Here is a 19,951-nt window from a genome sequence, read left to right as displayed (position 1 = left end):
ACGTAACAAACCTCTAAGGTTTAAAGGGCTGCCAGCCATGCGGGCGCCCCACGGTAACTTTCCCGCCCTCCCCATCCCCCAAACTCCCCAGGACTCGCGGAGCCTCCTCCTCCCCCGGCTCCCGGCCGCCTCCTCCGCCCCCTGGCCCAGGGCAAGGCCAGGCCTGCCGAGCCGGAGGTGCAGCCGCCACTTCTTTCCCCTTCCTCTCCGGCTGTGGCGGGTGGACCCAGGCGGGAAGTGAGAAGCGGATCCGGGAGCATGAGCATTACCTGGGGCCAGAGCCCGACAGCGGAGACCTCGTCAAGAATGGCAAAGTCGGGAAGCCCTCACGGCGCGGCTGGTAGAAAGGTGGGCGTCCGGGAGCTGTCCCGGTGCCCAAAGCCAGCAGCGCAGCCAGCCCCGCCGCGAGCGAAGATAAAGCGCCCCACTCCCTGGCCCCTCCGCCCCCAGCCTCGCAGCCCGCTACGCAGCGTCACGCGCACGGCCAGCGCCGGCTCAGGATTTCATTGGCTGCCCCGTCGCCCCCAGGCTCCGCCCACCGCCCACGGCCGCCACGCCCCTTCCCGGACCCGCGCGTACCCGGGACCCGAGCGGCCACCTGGCCCTGCGCCCTCAGCGGGGAGGTGCGCGGGAGCGGGTCTTGACGTCCGCGACAGCAGCTTGCTTTTCGTTCTGCGCCAGCGAGCCAATGTGCGGCAGAGATGAGCCTGAGATAACTTCCTTCAAGTCCGAAACGGCACCCGGCGTGCTAGCTCCGGACCGGCGAGTCTGGTGCCTCTTCCAGAGACTCGCAGAAGCCGTCCCTAGAACCGTGATCTTTGAAGTTGGAACTGACCCTCTAGGAACAAAATTGAAGCACTAGCCAGCAGCGTTCATCATAGGATGCTTTAATGCTTTGTACTCTATACTTGACTGTGTCCTTCAGCACAGGCCAACTAGATAAGGAAACAATGAAATGATGGGGCAATTAAAAAATTAAAAAGGAGACTTCATAACCAAAGGAAAAATAATGATGCAGAGAGATTTAGGACGTAGACTAGATGCAACAGTTAATCAGATTTTGCGAAGGCAAAGATGTAGGTGAATTTAGAGTAAAAGTAGGTGCAAAGGGACTGATGAGAGCAGCAGAGACTGAGGGGTCACACTCAGAGCCTGCAAACCAATACGAGCTAACCTAGCCTGCCTTATGACTGCGACCCTACTCCAAACCAACTGAGATGGCCACCCATGACCCTGTCAAGCCACCCTGAACAAATGGATCAGCTTTACTTGAACTGATTACTCTGTGAACCTTTTTTTTTTTAAGATTTTATTTATTTATTTGACAGAGAAGACAGCGAGATAGGGAACACAAGCAGGGGGAGTGTGAGGGAGAAGCAGGCTTCTGCCGGAGCAGGGAGCCCGATGCAGGGCTTGATCCCAAAACCCTGGGATCATGACCTGAGCCGAAGGCAGACGCTTAACGACTGAGCCGCTCAGGTGCCCCTACTCTGTGAACCTTTAAACAAAGAGGATTTGTACAGGTTACCTTTGCAGCACTGTTCACCCCGAAGCGGAACTGGCCTCAGCAGTCAGTCAAATTCAGAACTGGCGATCATTGGAGGACTTACCTGATTTGCCTCCTCTACAGCTGTGACTGCTGCTTCTACCAACTAGATGGCAAAAGGAGCTGGTAGATCCCGTGGCCTTGTGCTTCACCTCTTGCCTCCCACCCGTTAAAGAGCAGTAGGAACAGAGGATTCAATTCTGTTCGGGCTGCTGGCCACTTCATATATGTATGCCAAGAAGACCGTTGTCTTTTCCTTTGTTTCATGTATTTATTTTAAAAATGCTTTTTTTTTTAATTCCAGCATAGTTAACATACAGTGTTCTATTCGTTTCAGGTGTACAATATAGTGATTCAACAATTTTATACCTTGCTCATCATAATAAGTGTACTCTTAATACCCTTCACCTATTTCACCCATACCTTCCACCCGCCTCCCCTCTGATAACCATCAGTTTGTTCTCTATAGTTAAAATGAGTAAAAATATTGTGTTCTGTTCTTGATGCTAGGAATACAACAGCAAATAACACAGAAGAAGTCCCTGTACTTAGACGTATATGTTTCCAGTGGAGAAGATAAGTAGTAGGACAAGTAAATATGATAATTGCAGGTAGTGAAGAGAACAAAACAGAGTAGTCAGGGAAGGACTTTTTGAGGAAGTGATCTGAGCTAAAGCTTAAGGAAGGTGAAGGAGCCGGGCACCTGGGTGGCTCAGTCAATTAAGCGTCTGCCTTCCGCTCAGGTCATGATTCCAGGGTCCTGGGCTCAGGTCCTGATGGAGCCCCAGGGACTCTCTCCTCAGCAGGGAGCCTGATTCTCCCTCTGCCTCTGCCTGCCACTCCTCCCCCTGTTTGTCCTCTCTCTCTCTCTCTCTGTCAAATAAACAAATAAAATATTTTAATAAATAAATAAATAAATAAAATCTTAAAAAAAAAAAAAAGGAGATAAAGGAGCCAGCTATGCCAAACATGGGGAAGTAGAGCATTCTAGACAGAGGACAATGGGTATGAGGGTGCTGATGCTGATGTAGTTTTGCTTATGTGAGAAGCAGGCCAGGAGGCTTAAAGCACAGTTGTGGATGGTATGAGACTGGGGTTGGAGAGTTAAGTAGGAGCGTTAACTCTGTTGTTCCGACTTTTTATTGTTAAGTTTTGTCTTGTTTTTTAATTTTTATTTATTTATTTTTTAGAGAGAGAGAGAGTGCACATGCATTGGGGGTGGCAGGGCAGAGGGAGAGGGAGAGAGAGAATCTTAAGCAGGCTCCGTGCCCAGGGTGGAGCCCAACAAAGGCTTAATCTCGTGACCAGGAGATCATGACCTGAGCCAAAATCAAGAGTCAAACGCTTAACCGACTGAGCCACCCAGGTCCCCATCTTGCTGGGGTTTTTTGTTGTCTTTTAAGATTTATTTATTTATTTTAGAGGGAGAGAGAGAGCATGAACAGGGGAGGGGCAGAGGGAAAGAGAGAATCTTAAGCAAACTCCTCTCTGAACATGGAACCCATCTTCTGGCTCAGTCTCACAACCCTGATCATAACCTGAGCCAAAACCAAGAGTCAGACGCTCAACCTACTAAACCACCGGGTACCCTGTTGTTTTTTAAATCAACCTATCTTGTAGAGAATATCTTGAAAGGGAGCAGAAACGGAACAAGGGAAAGGCAGAGAATGATAGGAAGCTACTGCACAAACCCATGGGACAGATGATGGTGATCTGGATTAGGGTAGTTGCTATGGAAATAGAAGTGGAAAAATTTCAAGATACTTTCCCAAGGTGCAGGTGTAAAGAAATACAGTAAACAAGGTGGCTCCCAAGTTGTTTTCTTAAGCAAGTGGAAAGATGGAATGCCATTTAGTTCAAGGGGGAGGACCATTTCATTTGATTGAAAGGACCATGAAAGCCTATGCCCAAACTCCAATCCTCTTCCACCACTGGCCTGAAAATCTCACATCACTCAATCCTTCATATTAAAGCTTGGTTACATGTGAATGTGGCTTTCACCATATTCTGAATAACATGTACAGAACTTGTTCTTCGTTGCTAAGGATATAAAGATGAATAAGAACAACTGTCTTTTAGGGAGATAAATAATAAGTAAGCCATTTCAAAATAATGGGACAAGCGTTGAGGCGCCTGGGTGGCTTAGTCAGCTAAAGCCAATGGCTCTTGGTTTCAGCTCAGGTCATGGTCTCAGGATCCTGGGATCCAGCCCCACATTGGGCTCCACACTCAGCGCAGGGTCGTCTTGTCCCTCTTCCTCCCCCTCTGTCCTCTCCCCAACTCGCGCTCTCTCTCAAATTAATAAATAAAAAAAGACAGACGATGGGCCAAGTGTTGTAATAAAAAGAGGTAATAAAAAGGCTTACCTAACAGGGTCATTGTGAGGATTAAATGAGTTGTTAATAACTAAGAAGCTCCAAGCACAGACAGTGGCATACAGAAGTGCTCAATAAATATTAACAGTTATTTTACACTTTCTACCCCAAGATTTATCATTACTGTTGGTGTTGCTATCCAGTGGGAGCAGTTGGAACAGGTGTCACAGGCAGCCGCTCTCGGCGAGGGAAGGCTGAAGGGAGGAGGGCTGACTCCAGCTTTCAAACCAGTAGGGGGAGGAGTTTAGTTGGCAGGCAAGGGAAGAGGGACATTCCAACCAAAGGAAAAACAAAATCAAAGGCCAACAGATAAGAGGGAGCCAGAACCATGCAGGAAAGAGGAAGGCAGTTTGAGTGTTGTTGCATGAGAAGCAGCGGGAGGTAAAGTTGGTGTCAGGGCTTCAGAAGTTCGTTGGCCATGCTGGGACAATCTGACTTAGACTCCCACAGACAGTGGGGAGCCAGTGAATGATGCTCCGTAGGGAAGAGTCACTATTTAGGAGACTGAACTGGAGGAAAATGCAACTGGATGTGAAGAACTCAATTAGAAGGGCATTACAGTAACATAGGTGAGGGGCGATAAATGCCTAAACTAAGGCAGCAGCAAGTGGGATGGGAAGAAGGGGGCATATTTGAGAGATATTTCAAAAGACGATTGACAGAATTAGTAAGTATTTCGATGTGGGGGTTAAGGATGTGTCTTGGATATCTAGCTTAGCAAACTGAATGGCTGTGGGTTTTTTTTTTTTTTTAAGATTTTATTTATTTATTTGTCAGAGAGAAAGAGAGCACAAGCAGGGGTAGTGGCAGGCTCCCTGCTGAGCAAGGAGAACCATGTGGGACTCAATCCCAGGACCCTGGGATCATGACTTGAGCCGAAGGCAGATGCTTAACCAACTGAGCCACCTAGACGCCCCTGAATGGCTAGGTTAATGAGTTAACCAAGTTAATGCTAACTGAGATAAGAAAATATATCCTGGACAAAGAGCAAGAATAGCTTTACTTGCCGTATTAGCTGAACTAGTCCATCTCCTATTGAGACCTAAAGGAACTGAACAAGAAGCAATCGAGTTTTGTTTTGGTTCAGAATAAAATCACTTTAACATTTTTTTCTGGTTGTGTCAATAATACATACTTATTGCAGGAAATAAAATCAAAGATAGGAAAGGACACAGGTAAAAGCCATCTAATGTCCTACCACCCAGAGATGTACCTGAATTTTGATGTGGGGAAGAAAAAGAACAATGGCCTGGGCCTGGGACTGAGCCCTATCACAAGAAGACACGGGGTTCTAGGGGGGAACCAGAAAGGGACACTGAGAAGGAACCAAACCAGGGTTTAAAATACAAACATCTCGGGGCACCTGGATGGTACAGTCAGTTGAGCAACCAACTCTTGGTTTCAGCTGGGGTTGTGATCTCAGGGTTGTGGGATCGAGCCCCGCATTGGGCTCCACACTCAGCGGAGTCTGCTTGAGATTCTCTCTCTCCCTCTCCCTCTGGCCCTCCCACTCATGCTCTCTCACTTGCTCTCTCTCTGTAAACAGATAAATAAAAATAAAATAAGATACAAACATCTCAATTCTTCAAAGGCTAACATCTCCCTTACTGATACCAAACAATCAATAAATATCCCATCCCAAGTTTGTGTAATTTCTTCATTGGCACTTAGGCATAGCAAAACATAGTGAGACTCAACTGGAGTTGAAGTTTTGTGACTAAGCTAAGGACAGTGAGTCAAGAGTGTAAATCGGAATGACCCGGATTGCTATATCCCTGAAAACTCTGGGAGAGCTGGGATCCTGCTTTGGTTATGTATTCCAGAAGCACCCAGCACAGTATGCAAGAGCCCCTGATAAATATGTTAAATGGATTAATGAAGCCAACTGAAGCCATAAGTCCCTAGATTGTGGGCAGATCCCAAACAAAATTGATGTCAGGCACAATTTCATTCCTTCCCTTAGTGTTTCAGTCATCTTGCATGCTGTGCCATCATCACGTGTTTGTCTACAAACAGAAGTGTTTATGTATAAAAGGTGAGCACCATCTGTCCCAGTTAAGTAGTCAACCACCTTGATTCCATTGGTTCTGTCTCAATCAAAATGGCAAAGAACATTTTAGGTGCTACCATAAATATAATAATAGTTCAAGGGATATACACATACAAGGAAATACCCTCAAGAGTTCATGAATCACCCAGATTATTTTTTTTATCTCTCTGAAATTAAGTGGGTATAAATCTAAAGAAGATTATGATCATTTAGGGTAATATGTTAAGCCCTAGAGGAATCACTAAGAAAATAACTCTAAAAAAAGTGGAGAAAAAATACAGGAATTTAAATGTTACAGTAGAAAATATTCACTTAATGAAAACAAAAAAAATAAAGAAGGAAGAGAAGAAAAAGGACGTGAGATATAGAAAGGAAAAATTTAAATGGCAGACTTAATTTAAATTCAGCTGCATCTAGAGTAGTAACATTAAATGTGAACGAACTGAACAATCCAATCAAAAGGTACATTGTCAGGTTACATTAATAAACAAGACCCAACTGGATACTATCTTTAGGAGACACTGTTTGTTTGTTTTTTTAAAGATTTTATTTGTCTATTTGAGAGAGAGCGAGAGAATGAGGGGCAGTGGGAAAAGTAGACTCCCTGCGGAATAGGGAGTCCCATGCGGGACTCGATCCCAGGACTCTGGGACCACGACCTGAGCCAAAGGCAGACACTTAACCGATTGAGTCACCCACACACCCAAGGAGACACTGTTTAGATTAAAAGATAGACATATGGGATGCCTGGGTGGCTCAGTTGATTAAGCGTCTGCCTTCTGCTCAAGTCATATCTCAGCGTCCTGGGATGGAGTCCCTGCATCCAGCTCCTTGCTCAGCGGGGAGTCTGCTTCTCCCTCTGCTGCCCTTCCCCCTGCTTGTGTGCTCGCGCGCTCGCTCTCTCTCTCTCTCTCTGACAAATAAATAAATAAAATCTTTAAAAAAAATACACATAGGTCGAATTTAAAAAACAGAAAAGATGTATCATGCAAAAAGCAACCATAAGCAAGCTGGAGTGTCTGTGTTAATATCAAACAAAATAGACTTCAAGGCAAAAATGTTTAAATTCTGTAACCGCTTTGCAAAACAGTCTGAAAGTTAAACATAGAGTTGATGANNAGCGGTTGGAAGGCAGGGAGGCAGGGACAAGGGGCCCATGCCTAAGACGAAACCACCCTTAAGAGGATTTTACACCCACTCCGGAATGAGACCTCCACCCTTTCCCACATGATAGATGACAAACAACTGAATGGATGACAGGTGCAGGGAGGGTTAATTAGATTAAAACAGCCCTCCAACAAGCCCATAAAACCCCCTAGACTTAGAAACTCCAGTGGCAACCCTCTCGGGTCCCTTCCCTCTTCAGGGTCTTTACTATGGCTCAATAAACTTTGCTTTGCGGCCCACCGCTCTTTGTTTGGTCTACCTCTTAATTCTTCGAAGTGGCACGACCAAGAAACGTGGGCACCAAGGGAGAAGGAAATCCTGTAACAGAGTTACCATATGACCCAATTCTACTCCTAGGTGTATACCCAAGAGAAATGAAAACCTATGTCCATAAAAAACTTGCCCAAAAATGTTCATAGCAGCATTATTCATGATGGCTAAAAAGTGAAAACAACCTAAATGTTCACCAACTAATGAACGGATAAATAAAACGTGATATATCCATATAATGGAATATTATTGAGCCATAAAAAGAAATGAAGTACAGGGCACCTGGGTGGCTCAGTTGGTTAAGCGTCTGCCTTCGGCTCTGGTCATGATGTCAGGGTCCTAGGATCGAGCCCCACATCGGGTTTCCTGCTCAGCAGGGAGCCTGCTTCTCCTTCTCCCTCTGCCCCTTCCTCCCTGCTTGTGCTCACTCTCTCTGAGTCTCTCTCTGTGTCAAGTAAATAAATAAAAACTTAAAAAAAGGGGCACCTGGGTGGCACAGTGGTTGAGCGTCTGCCTTCGGCTCAGTGCGTGATCCCGGCGTTATGGGATCGAGCCCCACATCAGGCTCCTCCGCTATGAGCCTGCTTCTTCCTCTCCCACTCCCCCTGCTTGTGTTCCCTCTCTCGCTGGCTGTCTCTATCTCTGTCGAATAAATAAATAAAATCTTTAAAAAAAAAACTTAAAAAAAAATGAAGTAGTGATAATGCTATGACATGGATTAAACTGGAAACGTTCTACTAAGGAAAAAAGGCTGTCACAAAGGACCACGTATTATATGATTCCATTCATATGAAATGTCCAGAATAGGTAAATGCATAGAGACAAAAGGTAGTTTGGTTGTTACATACAGCTGGAAGAATTGGAGGGAAATTAAGAGTGACACTAATAGGGACTAATAGGGCACCTGGCTGGCCCAATCTGTGGAACATGAAACTCTTGATCTCTCAGTTGTGAGTTCAAGCCCCATGTTAGGGGTAGAGTTTACTTTGAAAAAAAAAAAAGAGTAACCACTAATAGAGACACAGTTTCTTTGGGGGATGATAAAAATATATTAAAATTAATTGTGGTGATGGGTGCACAATTGTATGAGTATACTCAAAAACACTGAATTGTATACTGTAACTGGCTGTATTGTAAGGTATGTGAGTTATATCTCAGAAAAACTTATTTTTAAAGACAGGTCAAACTAATACAGAGGTCTGAATGGTGGTTACCTTTTGCTGTGCTATCAATTGAAAGAAGGCATGAGGGAGGCTTAATATCGGGGTGCCTGAGTGGCTCAGTCAGTTACACATCTGCCTTCCACTCAGGTCATGATCCCGGAGTCCTGGGATGGAGCTCCTTGTCAGGCTCCCTGCTCAGTGGGGAGTCTGCTTCTCCTTCTCTCTCTGCTGCTCCCCCTGCTTGTGCTCTCTCTCACTCTCTTTCTCTAATAAATAAATAAAATCTTAAAAAAAAAAAAAGAAATGTGTAATATCTTAATCTGGGTGATGATTACATGGTGTACACAACTATGAAAGATTTTCAAACTGTATACTTAAGATTTGTGTACTTTACCATATATAATACCTCAGATAAAAAGAAAAACATTTTTAAAACTCATCTTTATAAAATTTTGACTTAAAATATTAATAGTCATTAATTACATTTTTCTGTGTAACTTAAAAACCTATATTAATTTTTATTTTACGTTTGCTTTCTAGTTTTTTTTAAGTAGGCTCCACACCCAGTGTGGAGCCCAATGCAGGGCTTGAACTCATGACCCTGGGATCAAGACCTGAGCTGAGATCAAGAGCCTGGACTTAACTAACTGAGCCACCCAGGTGCCCCTACATTTACTTTCTTAGTGAAACTGTATTCAACACAATGAATTTGCATACACTTTTAAATACTGCTACATTTTATTTTATTTTATTTTATTTTTTATTTTTTTTAAGATTTTATTTATTCGACAGAGATAGAGACAGCCAGCGAGAGAGGGAACACAAGCAGGGGGAGTGGGAGAGGAAGAAGCAGGCTCATAGCGGAGGAGCCTGATGCGGGGCTCGATCCCAGAACGCCGGGATCACGCCCTGAGCCGAAGGAAGACGCTTAACCGCTGTGCCACCCAGGCGCCCCTACTGCTACATTTTATGTACTAATACTTTAGATCATTACTGTAGATAGAACACAAATAAATGAAAATCTTAAATGATGATTATTTCTAATAATTAATGATTTTGTTCAAATAATAGCAAGATAAAAGTTATGGAATAAATACATGATGATATGTAAATAGCATATGTTTTAGTTTTATCCCTCATCCAAACATCATTAGATCATCAGCCAAAAATCTAGACAAATGCAATAATATTTAAATTGTCATTTTTGACTTTCGCTTCTCCTTCATTCACATAAACAGCCACAGCATTACATGTTTTCTCTTATTTGATTCTTATAAAAGTAGGAGGATATATTTTGATAGTCTGTGTAAACTTGATTTATAACTTTTAAAGGATTAAACTTAAGGCATATGGGCTTCAATTTGTTCTTTTATCCTCAATCCTACAAATGTTACTGGTGGGCCTGCATAAAGCTGCCTTGTTTACAGATATCTATATACTTTTTAACCAGCTTCTCCAGCTTCCCACATACACCACACACACAGACACACAGACACACACACACACAGACACACACACACACACAATTCTGTATTGCTTCTGAAAAACAGAGATGGTCTTACCAATTCTTGATTCCCCTGTATAGTGTCTATCAAGTGATTGTAGGCACCAATAAGTAGGTGTTTAATTTAACTGAATCACATGTACAGGAAGTAGGAGGGACACTTCAAGAGATTTCTCTAGGTATAGTGGATTTAAGAAATCCAAAAACAGGAGGGAGTGATTGGTATGAAGAGTCAAGTCTTTTGCCCTTAGGACATGTAAAGCATAAGCAACAGAGAGCAAATTTACCCAACCTGCATCACTACCGTGCATCCTTTGGCACAATGAATAATTTCTATAGGTGTAAAGTTCACTAACGCAGAGCTGGGCTGGCCAATGAGTAGGAATGAGACATAGTCTTCTTGGCACGTTGTTTTAGAAGGAGAGGCAGGAAAACAATAACCTCATGCTCAGGGATTAAAAAAAAAAACAAACCACTCTCTCTACAACTATGTAAGATCCTGTATGCCATATTCTAACTGTCCAGCTTTTATTTTCACTGGAATCTAACTCTGTAGAAATTACCAGTAAAAAGTCAAGAAATAATTGTGGTGGCTTTAGCAATATAGTGAGTGAATAGCCATCTACTATGAATTTGACTAAGATTTCCTAATAGGTTGTTGGGGCTGAATTAATTTTATTGGGTTTTTTTTGGGGGGGGGGTGGTACCTGGGCGGCTCAGTCGGTTAAGTGTCTACCTTTGGCTCAGGTCATGATCTCAAGGTCCTGGGATCAAGCCCCATGTTGGTCTCCCAGCTCAGTGGGGAGCCTGCTTCTCCCTCTCCCTCTGCAGCTCCCCCTGCTTGTGCACACACTTTCTCTGGGTCAAATAAATAAATAAAATCATAAATATATATATATATATTTTTTTTTTTTAAGGATTTTATTTATTTATGTGACAGGGAGACAGCCAGCGAGAGAGGGAGCACAGCAGGGGAGTGAGAGAGGAAGAAGCAGGCTCCCAGCAGAGGAGCCCGAGTCCCCCGGAACACCGGGATCACGCCCTGAGCCAAAGGCAGACGCTTAACGACTGCGCTACCCAGGCGCCCCTATATATATATTTTTTTAAAGTAATCTCTACACCTAATGTGGAGCTTGAACTCACAATCCCAAGATCAAGAACCGCAAGCTCTCAGGACTAAGCCAGCCAGGCAGCCTGGGGCGGAATTTGTTTTAAATAACAAAAATAAGATGAAGCAACAGTTAACCTCCCGGAACAGCTCAGTTCGTGCTGTTGCAGGATTAGTATGAAACAATGGAGGCATGGCTTTACATTTCAGGTCAGAAGGCAGACTTGCATAAACATTAGAGGATTGCCTCCCGTCTGTGGGAACATAGAATGTAAATTTAAGTTGTGCTGGGTCTGGGCAAGAACAAATTGCTTGTCATCTCCTCCATCTCACCAATAAATTTTGTGGCTTGAAAGGTTTATATTGGAGACAATGGCAGGAGCAAAAGTATAGAAGTCAGAAGATACAGTATGTGTTGAAATAATGAGTAATCAGGTTGGCCAGGAGACCCAGTGCTTCTCAAACTTTTCTGTCAAAATATCTCCCTACAGAGAAAGAATAAACTTGAATGCCCCACTCGCCAAGAAATCTAAGCATTTGTCCCCATATCGCCATCCAATGTCTTTGACGTCTTATGTTTTATCTTTAAAATGCATGCAGGACCCCTGGGTGGCTCAGTCGAATGAGCATCTGCCTTCAGCTCAGGTCATGGGAATCAGACTCCCTGCTGGGTGGGGAGCCTGCTTCCTCCTCTGCTGCTCCCCCTGCTGTGCTCTCTCTCTGCCAAATAAATAAATAAATAAATAAATAAATAAATAAATAAAATCCTAAACAACAACAACAAATAAACAAAGGGGGAAAAAAACGAGACAAACCAAGAAATAGACCCTTAGCTATAGAGAACAAATTGATGGTTACCCGAGGGGAGGTGGATGGGGTGATGGGTGAAATAGGTGATGGGAATTAAAGAGTCCACTTACCATGGTGGGCACTAAGTAATGTATGGAATTATGGAATCATTATATCGTACACCTAAAACTAATAGAACATCTGACGTTAAGTATATTAGAATTAAAATTAAAAGCTTAATAAAAAATTTATGAGTACTAACACTTTGTCAATCATATACATTACAAATATCAGTTCTGGTTGTTTCTTGTCCTTTTCACTTTTTTTATATTGTATTTTGATGAACAGGAGCTAGTAATGTTTTCCTTAATGCTTTGAGCATTTTGTCTTAAACGCTTCCATCATGAAATCGCAGAGAAGTTTTGTAATTTATCTAAGAAGTTTTACAAGTTTCGTTTTTCACATTTAAGTCTTTAATCATCCACTTGGAATTTAATCTTATTTGATATGAGGTAAATTTTTAATTTTTTTTTTAAGTAAACGCTACACCACACACCACACATGGGACTCAAACTCACAACCCCGAGATCAAGAGTCACGTGCTCTACTGACTTAGCCAGCCAGGCACCCTGAATGAGGTAAGTTTGTAAAAATAAGTCCATTGAGCATCTTTTCTCAACTGAAAGCCCTATGGTATATCAAGTTGCCATAGCATGGTCTGTTTCTGTGCTTTCTTTTATATATATACCTCTTTCTTTTCTTTCTTTCTTTTCTTTCTTTCTTTCTTTCTTTCTTTCTTTCTTTCTTTCAGACTTTATTTATTTGAGAGGAAGAGAGAGAGAGAGCAAGTGAGAGCATGAGAGCAAGGGGAGGGAGAAGCAGACTCCCTGATGGCAGGGAGCAAGACACAGGGCTTGATCCCAGGACCCTGGGATCATGACCTTAGCCGAAGGCAGCCGCTTAACCGCTTAACCGAATGAGCCACCCAGGTGCCCCTATATTTACCTTTTACTTGTAATTTTTAAATTTTTTTTAGGTAATCTCTACACCCAATGTGGGGCTTGAGCTCACAACCCGAGGTCAAGAGTCACAGACTCCACGGACTGAGCCAGGCAGGTGCCCCTGTTTCTGTGCTTTCATGTCAGTTCCATTAGTTTATTTGTTAATCCTTTTGTCAGTACCACATTGTTTCGGTTATTACAAATGAATAGTATTTATTTATTTATTTATTTATTTATTTATTTATTTATCTATCTATCTATCTAGCAGGGCATGACTCTATTGTTTGATTTTTCTTATTCATGATAGGCTATATCTTCCTATTTATTTTGTCTATAAATTGCTCTACAAAGATCTTGTACCTTTTTGCCAGATTTATTCCCAAATATTTTACACTTTTTTGTTGCTACAATGACAATAGAGTCATGAGTCCTGCCCTACTAGAGAGAGAATCCCGAGCAGTCTCCATGCCCACTACAGACCCTAATGGGAGCTCAGTCTCACCACCCTGAGATCATAATCTGAGCAGAAATCAAGAGTCAGACGCTTAACTGACTGAGCCACCCAGGTGCCCTGAGAGAGAATCTCAAGCAGTCTCCATGCCCACTACAGACCCTAATGGGAGCTCAGTCTCACCACCCTGAGATCATAATCTGAGCAGAAATCAAGAGTCAGTTGCTTAACTGACTGAGCCACCTAGGCGCACTGCCCCTCTTTTCTGCTACAGTGAGGCTATCATTTTAAAATAAATGTTCTTATTTGCTGCTGGCATAATCTTAGATCCAGAAATCTTACTAATTACTTATTAACTTGTCCATGGATTCTTTTCCAGTTTTTCACGTAAACAATATATATTTTTAAATTTTTTTTAAAGATTTTATTTATTCATTAGAGAGAGGGAGAGTGAGAGGGAGAAGCAGGCTCCCGGCTGAGCAAGGAGCAGGATGGAACTCAATCCCAGGACCCGGGATCATGATCTGAGCTGAAGGCAGATACTCAACCAACTGAGCCACCCAGGCGTCCCTCATGTAGAAAATATATTATCTCCAAAGAATTATAATCATATCTTCCTTTCAAATTCTTACATATTCTATTTCTTGCCTTGCCTTATTACACTGGCTAAAGCCTATAATACAACAGTGAGTAAGAATGGGCAAAGTAGACATTTCTGCTTTATTCCTGGTTTTAAAGGGAACACTATTATTTTTTTTTTTAAGAGTTTATTTATTTGTCAGAGAAAGAGAGAGAAAGCACAAGCAGGGGGAGCAGCAGGCCAAGGGAGAAGCAGACTCCCTGCTGAGCAGACAGCCTGATATGGGACCCAGAACTCTGGGATCATGACCTGAGCTGAAGGCAGATGCTTAACCAACTGAGCCACCCAGGCGCCCCAAGGGTACTTTAAATGTTTCACCATTAAACATGATATTTAGGTTATTTTGAAACTAACTTTTATCAGATTTAAAAGTCCTCTTGTGTTACTAAATTGCTAAGAGCATATTTTTTTCTGTATATGTCTAGGTAACTATATGGTTATTATGTGGTACCTAGCCCCCACGACGGCCCCAAATTATTCTTGTCTCCTGTTATTCACACCCTTACCTAGTTTTTCCCATATTGCACCAGGGATGATCTGCATAATCAATAGAACATGGAAGAAGTGATAATATGCCATTAGATTACATTATTAAAGATACTATGACAAGAATTTAGATATATAAATCAATGGAATAAAATTGAGAGTCCAAAAATAACCTTTACATTTATGGTGAGTTGGTCTCAAGAAGGGTGCCAAATCATTTAAATGAGAAAGGAATGGTCCTTTTCTTTTCTTTTCTTTTCTTTTCTTTACCATTAAGTATTCTTTTTTCTTTTTAATTTTTCTTTTATAATTTTTTAAAAGATTTTATTTATTTGTCAAAGAGAGGGAGAGAGAGAGAGAACACAAGCAGAAAGAGCAGCAGGCAGAAGGAGAAGCAGGCTCCTCGCTGAGCAAGGAGCCCAATGTGGACTCGATCCCAGCACCTGGGGATAATGACCTGAGTCAAAGGCAGCCACTTAACCAACTGAACCATCCAGGTGCCCCTTATAATTTTTTTTATTAAGTAATCTCTACACCCAATGTGGAGCTTGAACTCCTGACCTCAAGATCGAGAGTTGGATGCGACCCAGCCAGGCCCGCCAAGGGTGCCTTTTCAACAAACGATGCTAAGACGACTGGACATCCACATGCAAAAGAATGAAGTTGAACGCCTACCTCATATCATGTACGAAAACACAACTCAGAATGGATCCAAACCTAAATGTAAGAGCTAAACCTATAAAAAGCCTAGAAATAAACAGGGGCCGAAATCTCTGTGACCTTACATTCTGCAGTGCTTTCTTCAACAGGGCACCAGAAGCACAAGCAGCAGTAGAAAAAAATAGATAAATTGTACTTTATCAGAAAGTAATAGTTTTTAGAATATCTAAAGAACTTTTAAAGCAACAATAACAAGAAAAATAACCCAATTAAAAAAAATGGGCCACGGATTTGAATAGCCACTTCCCCAGAGCCAAATGAACAAACAACAACACAGGAAAAGACGCTCAGCATCATTAGTCATTACGGAAATGCAAACCAAAACCACAATGCGATACTCTTTCACACTGACTAAGGTGTCTGTAATTAATAATAATAATAACAACAACAACAGGGGTTGGCAAAGATGCAGAGAACCTGGCATCCTGCCACATTGTTGGAAGGAATGTAAAATGGTGTAGACCCTTTGGAAAACAGTTTGGCAGTTCCCCAAAAAGTTAAACATAGAGTTACCACATGTACAATTCATACTCTTTGGGAAGTCTCTGAGGCCCCTGTGCATTTTGTTGTTGTTGTTTGGTTTTTTGGTTTTGAGACCCCAGTTTATTTTTTTATTTATTTATTTATTTTTAAATGACTTTTCTTTTTTTTTTTTTTTTTTAAGATTTTATTTATTTATTCGACAGAGATAGAGACAGCCAGCGAGAGAGGGAACACAAGCAGGGGGAGTGGGAGAGGAAGAAGCAGGCTCCCAGAAGAGGAGCCTGATGTGGGGCTCGATCCCAGAACACCGGGATCACGCCCTGAGCCGAAGGCAGACGCTTAACCGCTGTGCCACCCAGGCGCCCCGAGACCCCGGTTTAAAGGGCATCCCTCCTGAGAGTATTTAAATTTGCTCTGCCAAGCGCTCCTGCCAAATGGAGCAGTAACGATCGGACACCAGTTTGAATTACATATTTTGCTAGACTCTTGTTTATTTTGTTTTCTGAATGGTTGGGAAATTCTCAAGAGTCATGTTTTTCCTCCAACAACGTTTAGGTGGGGACCGACAAGAGTCACTGACAAATCCCCTGAGGTATTTTTTTTTCCTGGTTTATATGCTGAAGAAAAGTAGCTTTGGGGGAATTTCCAGATTCATGTAGGGGTTTCTAACCAATGGTCCATTGTAACAGGACTAGTCTTAATTTTTTCCCCTGCTCACTACAACTTTCAGAACTCAAACATTAGGCCAACTGTGTAGACAGGTGCCCCTAGAAAAAACACCAATATCTGACTGCATTGATGATATCAAGGTTTCCAACCCATTCAGCCATACATTTTAGTTATACATACACACAAACACAGACACACATATACACAAATGTGTGTGTAAATAAATGTGTGTTGTAGTGTTTTTAGGTATGCCATACAGGATTTCTCTATAGACTATTAATCTGCCATAAGACCCAAAATGAAAAATCTGACAAAATATATGTGTGCAGTTCACACTCCCCATTCTACCCCCCTTCCAAAAAAAAAAAAAAAAGCTTTAACACTAGTTAAACTAGTGTTTAGTATCTGGAAAAATGTATCATGTTCATTCTGTGATTTCTTTTACCCCGGACATTCTTGCATCAATCATGGCTGAAGTAACATGGAAGTGTGAAAGATTAGATTTGAAAGGTAATTTGAGGTCACACTTAAAGCCGTCTTCAATGCAAACATAAGAAACATTGCATTTCCAAATTGTCACTTTTCTTTTTTTTTTTTTTTAAGATTTTATTTATTTATTTGACAGAGATAGAGACAGCCACCGAGAGAGGGAACACAAGCAGGGGGAGTGGGAGAGGAAGAAACAGGCTCATAGTGGAGGAGCCTGATGTGGGGCTCGATCCCATAATGCCGGGATCACGCCCTGAGCCGAAGGCAGATGCTTAACCGCTGTGCCACCCAGGCGCCCCAAACTGTCACTTTTCTGATTCAACAGAATGAAATTCCAAGTGGCAACAGCTGTTTGGGTGTTGTTTTGTTTTTTTTTTTCTTTCCAAATAGTCTCTTTCCTTCAAACCCTTAAGTGGTTCCTGTGTGCCTGACACGTGTTTCTTGCTGTGTGGAGTAAAAGAAATCATGAAAGACAATTTCTGCTCTTAGGTAATTTATAAGCAAATCTGGGAAACACTTCTTGTATACAAATGATTACCATGCAAAGCAAAACATGGCAAGTGCCAAATAAACCGTGAGAGCTGGGAGAGTTAAAGAAGTTCAAGGTAAGGAACAGTACTTCTAGCTTGGAGTGTGGGTAGGTTGAGCAACTGTCCTGGTTTGCTGGAAACTGAGGGGCTTCCTGGGACACAGAAACTTCAGAGAGAAAACCAGGATAGTCCTGGGCAAACAGAGCAATTGGTCACCTTAACAAAGGCAATGTTGTAGGAGGAGTCAGAATAGGCCTCATAGAAGACAGGAGATGAAAGTTGAAGAGTACCCTATAAAAATTAGTTGGGGGGCGCGCCTGGGTGGCTCAGTTGGTCAAGTGACTCCCTTCGGCTCAGATCGTGCTCTCCATGTCCTGGGATGGAGCCCCACATCGGGCTCCCTGCTCAGTGGGAGGTCTCCTTTCCCTCTCCCTCTGCCTCCCCCACTCATGCTCGTTCTCTCTCTCCCTCTTTCTCTCTCAAATGAATAAATAAAATCTTTTTTTTTTTTTTGAGATTTTATTTATTGGGACACCTTCATCTCAGGTCATATCCTGGGGTCCTGGGATCGAGTCTCACATCAGGCTCCTTGCTCTGCAGGGAGCCTGCTTCTCCCTCTGCCTGCCTCTGTCTCTTTCTCTCTGACAAATAAACATAATCTTTAAAAAAATATTTATTTATTTATTTGAGAGAGCACGAGCAGGAGGGAGGGAGAGAGAGAGAGGGAGAAGCAGGCTCCCTACTGAGCAGAGAGCCCTAAGAGAGACTCGATCCCAGGACTCTGAGACCATGACCACAGCCAAAGGCAGATGCTTAACTGACTGAGCCACCCAGGTGTCCCTAAATAGAATCTTTAAAAAATATTAGTTGGATTGGATTCGCTGCCTTCACCAATTGATACTTGTAACCTATGTTAATAGCCAACCCTCTTTGCCACTCCAGCCAATAGTAGTCCTAGCAACTGTCATGATTGTGTTCCTGGGAATACTTTGTTTTCGTATTTTTTAAAGATTTTATTTATTTATTTGACAGAGAGAGAGGCAGCGAGAGAGGGAACACAAACAGGAGGAGTGGGAGAGGGAGAAGCAGGCTTCCCGCTGAGCGGGGAGCCCAACTCGGGGCTCCACCCCAGAACGCTGGGCTCATGACCTGAGCCGAAGGCAGACGCTTAACGACTGAGCCACCCAGGCACCCCTGGGAATACTTTGTTTTCATTGCCATATGGATCCAGATCTTTTAGTCAAAACTTGGCTTCCACTTTCACTACTCCAACTTGAATATCCTCCTTAGTTTCCTAATTTCTGGTTTCTACACTTCCTTCCAATGCTGTGTTAAATGAGAGCTTTTTGTCATGCCTACTCCTCTCCAAATGTATTAAATTATGATGGAATCTATATCTGTGGCAATAATGTCTTTGGGTCAATAATCAGACGGAAGTTTGCTTAAAAACATAAAACGGATCTCCATTTGAATGAAGCAACAGTTGGCCGGCTTTAAAGGAGAGAGGGGAGAGGGTGTTCACCTGTGTGGACTACTGTACACCAGTGTTCCTCAAACCGTACTGTGCCTATGACCTACTACCACCTCTCCCTCTCTTGTTAAAAAGGCAGATTCTGACTAGTAGGGCTGAGAGGGCCTGAGATTCTGCAAGTCTAACTAGCTCACAGTGGATTCTATTGCTATTGCTCCTAGGACCATACTTCAAGTAAGAAGGCCCTTCCTGCCCCTTGTACGTTCCCAAATTTCACTCCATTCCCTAAAATTCTTTCATTTTGCTGCTGAATCTGAAATTCCACCAACTATACACTTCCGAAACAAGTTGCAGATTTATGTATAACTTAATATTGACTGTTTTTAAGATTTGATTTATTTCAGAGAGAGAGCATGAGCTGGGGGAGGGGCAGAGGGAGAGGGAGAAGCAGACTCCCCACTGAGCAGAGAGTCCGACGTGGGGCTTGATCCCAGGACCCTGGGATCATAACCTGAGCTGAAGGCAGATGCTTAGCCAACTGAGCCCCCCAGGTGCCCCTTGACTCTTTCTTTCATTCATTTAGTTCTCTTCAACGTACCCACTAAATTAGAAACTTTACGAATGGACATTGGTTTTTGTGGGTAAGTATGACAAAATTTTCCTAATGAGGTATGGTAGTAAAGGATAAACTCAAAGGTAAGGCGTGAGGAGGTGAGGAAGAGGAGGTGAGGTGGGGTTGGCAGCTGCAGAGTAATTGTGAAAACAGGAACAGCTGGGGTCAGGCCAACGGCAACACTAGGAGTAGGAGGAGGTGAAGAAAGGGAGGTGAGAGGCTACCTGTGACAAACCTCATGGTTTTAAAAGCCACACTTCAGGCCAGTCTGAGGAAACTTGATCCTATTGAAGATAGCTAAGCTATCATAGAAAGATAACATGACACCTGTATAGGTCAGTATGATTCACTGTTATTTCTTAATTTGTGTCTGTGGTTATGAAATGCAAGGAGTCCTTCTGCTAACTGCCCACATCGGTCAAGATG

General features: G+C 42.8%; 1 protein-coding gene across 8 annotated transcripts in view; it reads right to left on the bottom strand.

Annotated features, from left to right (window-relative positions):
- The window catches only part of SOAT1 (sterol O-acyltransferase 1), a 73,147-nt gene extending 72,661 nt beyond the window's left edge, over window positions 1–486 (bottom strand). For all 8 annotated transcript variants that reach the window (XM_040636262.1, XM_040636265.1, XM_040636260.1 and 5 more), the window contains exon 1: window positions 270–486. The gene's annotated coding sequence lies outside the window, so the exon portion shown is untranslated. The remainder of the gene's footprint in view (window positions 1–269) is intronic.
- Between the last annotated feature and the right edge of the window lie 19,465 nt (window positions 487–19,951).

The sequence above is a fragment of the Ursus maritimus genome, unplaced genomic scaffold, assembly GCF_017311325.1.
Source record: "Ursus maritimus isolate PB19 unplaced genomic scaffold, ASM1731132v1 scaffold_2, whole genome shotgun sequence".
Taxonomy (NCBI): domain Eukaryota; kingdom Metazoa; phylum Chordata; class Mammalia; order Carnivora; family Ursidae; genus Ursus; species Ursus maritimus.
Note: the sequence above shows the minus strand (reverse complement) of the source record. Positions and strands in the feature narration are given on the sequence as shown.